General features: G+C 35.8%; 1 pseudogene; it reads right to left on the reverse strand.

The window, feature by feature from the left end:
- Window positions 1-217: 217 nt before the first annotated feature.
- On the reverse strand, window positions 218-1972 carry LOC143399427 (uncharacterized; annotated as a pseudogene).
- Between the last annotated feature and the right edge of the window lie 1878 nt (window positions 1973-3850).

Here is a 3850-nt window from a genome sequence, read left to right on the forward strand (position 1 = left end):
ATTCCATCCCTGGAATGAATCCCACCTGATCATGGTGCACAATCTTTTTGATGATTTTGTATTTGATTTCAAAGAATTTTATTGAAAATTTTTGCATCTATGTTCTTTAGAGATATTGAAAGACTAATATTTTGTTAAAAGTTCATCCACATTGTTTTCATTCATAGATCTTCTGTCCAGTATAAACTCTCCTATGGTCAGTAAGCAAAGACCTTTTTCATTTAAAAATTTGCCACTTGTGCGACTTCTCTCCAATATGAATTCTCTGGTGTACGATAAAGCTTGAACAATGCCTAAAAGCTTTACTACATTCTTTACATTTGTAGGAATTCTCTCCAGTATGAATTCTATGATATTCCACAAGCACTGATCTTTGACTGAAAGATTTGCCACATTCTTTACATTTGTATGACTTCTCTCCAGTATGAATTTTCTGGTGTTGAACAAAGTTTGATTTCTCATGAAATGTTTTGCCACATTGTTCACATTTGTAGGGCTTCTCTCCAGTATGCATTCTCTGGTGTTTGAAAATGCTTGCATGATGCCTAAAAGCTTTGCCACATTCTGTACATTTGTAGGGCTTCTCTGCAGTATGAACTCTCTGGTGTCCAGTAAGTGCTGATCTTTGGGTAAAAGCCTTGCCACATTCTTTACATTGGTAGGGCTTCTCTCCAGTGTGATTCTCTGGTGAATAGTAATTGATGAAATATGCTTAAAAGCTTTGCCACATTCTGTACATTTGTAGGACTGCTCTGCATTATGAACCCTGTGGTGTCCAGTAAGTGCTGATCTTTGGGCAAAAGCCTTGCCACATTCTTTACATTTTTAGGGATTCTCTCCAGTGTGGATTCTCTGGTGCTTAGTTAATGCTGAATTTGGCTTAAAAGCTTTGCCACATTCTTTACATTTGTAGGGCTTCTCTCCAGTATGATTTTTCTGGTGTTGGAAAATGCATGAATATTGCCTAAAAGCCTTTCCACAGTCTTTACATTTGCAGGGATTTTATCCAGTATGAATTCTATCGTGATTGTTAAGTAGTGATTTTTGACTAAAAACTTTGGCACATTCTTCACATTTGTAGGGTTTCTCGCCATTATGAATTTTCTGGTGTTGGACCAGATTTGATTTCTGACTAAAACATTTGCCACATTGTTCACATTTGTAGGGCTTCTTTCCACTATGAGTTCTCAGGTGTTTGATAATGCCAGCATGATGGCTAAAAGCTTTGCCACATTCTTTACATTTGTAGGGATTCTCTCCAGTATGAATTCTATAGTGTTCAACAAGCACTGATCTATAATTAAAAACTTTGCCACATTCTTTACATTCATATGGTTTCTCTCCAGTATGGATTATCTGATGTTGAACAAGGTTGTGTTTTAGATTAAATGTTTTGGTGCACTGTTCACATTTGTAGGGCTTCTCTCCAGTATGAATCCTCCAGTGTTTGATAAAGCTTGAAGAGTGGCTGAAAGTTTTGCCACATTCTTTACATGTGTAGGGCTTCTCTCCAGTATGAACTCTCAGGTGATCTTTGAATAAAACCTTTGCCACATTCTTTACATTTGTAGGGCTTCTCTCCAGTATAAACTTTCTGGTGTTTATTAAGGTCTGATTTTCGATTAAAACCTTTGCTACATTCTTTACATTTGTAGGGCTTCCCTCCAGTATGTATTCTGTGATGTTCAGTTAGCAGTAATCTTTCATTAAAAACTTTGTCAATTTCTTTACATCTGTATGGTTTCTCTCCAGTACAAATTTTCTGGTGTTGAATAAAAAGAGATCTTCGATTAAAAGCTTTGCCACATACTTCACATTTGTAAGACTTCTCTCCAGAATGATACCTTTGGTTTAGTGTAAGGGTTGAATTTTGTTGTAAGGCTTTGGAACTTTCTTTACATTTCTCAGAGCTCTCATTAACATCAATTTTGTGGAATAGAACAACTGAGCTTTGATTAAACCTTGGCCACATTCTTTACATTTGCAAAATTTGTCACTGCTATGACATCTCAGGGATTGAGAAATGGTTGAGAAATTGTTAAACTTGAGACTTTCTTTACAATTACAGGCATGGATGCTATGATGCTTGACAGGGACTAGATCTCTTCTCAGATTTTTTATATTTTCTTTCAGAGAAAATATGTGCTTCCAAAATTGCTATGGATTTATTCTTAACAACATACAGAGTTCTTCAAAAGTAACAAGCATAAATGGAAGTATTTTCTGAGATATTAATTGTTCTTAATATGTGTTACCAGTAAAATTTTCATTATGAACAGTCACTGATAATTGGTTTTGTTTCTTATAATATGATTTCTGAAATTCACTCTCACATAAAATTTCCCCTAATTTTATTGGTGGTAAATAGTCAAGGTCGCAATTTCCATATCTTCCCTTTATTACTTTTTGTAATAAATACGTTATGCCCTGCTCTGATGAAAATTCTTCAGTATGATGAGAAGTCATGGCTGAAATAAATTAAAATAAAATTGGTATTACTTAATAGACTGAGCTGAATATATTTTACAAATGTACCATATGAAATTAAGCACTGTCGGCACATCAGCAGGAGAACAGTTTAATAAATGTGATGCCATCATTACTCCAAAAATACATAAACTAAGTAAAATGTACAGACAAAATTACATTGTGAGAACTACCAAAACCATATTAGAGTACATGTTCTTGCAAGCATCCCACATGGGCATTTCTGTTGGAAGGATGGGTGGGCTGCAAAATAAGACCTATGGAACTAAAACCATGAAAGACACACAAAAGAGAAGAAATGTTTTACAAAGTCGGTGCAATGACAGGTTAAGCCAATCAGGAGAGGGTGGCATCCAACAAAGATAGAGCCTGAACTTGCTGTAGTTATAGTAGTATAAATCAAAGGGATTCCATAGGTATAAGATTTCAGTGTGGGAGGATTCTTGTCTCTGTACTTTCTTCTTCACAAAATAATAGGTTATGGGTGAGGGTAGGCAGTTTATTTCACTCTTAATGGTAATTCCCATCACTGATGCTGTTCTGAACTGTAATGGAGCTAGGTAAGAAGCCACATAAGCCACACATTCTCAAACCAGCAGGATTTCTGCTGGGATTTCAAGACACCATACTTTTCCTGCCTAATGGCTTCTATATTGTTTTAGTTCCCACACAGCTCACAGGTGTTTTTCTGCGTATCCCCCTTATATATATTTTTAAATGCAAGCAATGGGCAGTTATCTCAGGTTCCTATATTGTTGTTCTGAGGGCACAACAACCTATTATCATGACACAAAAAAGAACTAGTAGCAAACACATCATTCCAATAATATACCATGCATAATGTTTCAACATATTTTGAGGTTTAAAGCATTAAGGAGATTGAATACAGGCTCAGAGGGCATAGCAGAAAACCTATTTGCAGTTGTAGCCTACAAAGTCAGGCAGAGGGCCATTTATATAATGTAGAAAATATCAGGCTGCAATTGAACACCAAAGATCTTTTAAAATACCAACTCCACTGGAAGTTAGAACATTACCAATAAAACTGCCAGGAGTCATGGCATCCTTACAGGTTTGTCCTTTATCAATTCTTGGAGACCAATATAACCACTATTTATAGAAACTTTATGTTGTAGTGGCATGACATTTGCACATTTCATCCATTTAGCAAAGGTACAAAATTCTATTGCAGAACAATTGGAGCAGTAAGGTATTGGTAAATGTTCCATGGAAATGACTGGCTTGTTATGAGAATGTACTATTTTAATAACTGTCCTGACACATAATCTTAAGTCCCATGGGCCAGCATGATTGGCTAGTCTAGGTCCCCCATATACTCTCTTTCCCTGAAAAGATACTTTTA

Source organism: Callospermophilus lateralis, chromosome 1, assembly GCF_048772815.1.
Source record: "Callospermophilus lateralis isolate mCalLat2 chromosome 1, mCalLat2.hap1, whole genome shotgun sequence".
NCBI lineage: Eukaryota > Metazoa > Chordata > Mammalia > Rodentia > Sciuridae > Callospermophilus > Callospermophilus lateralis.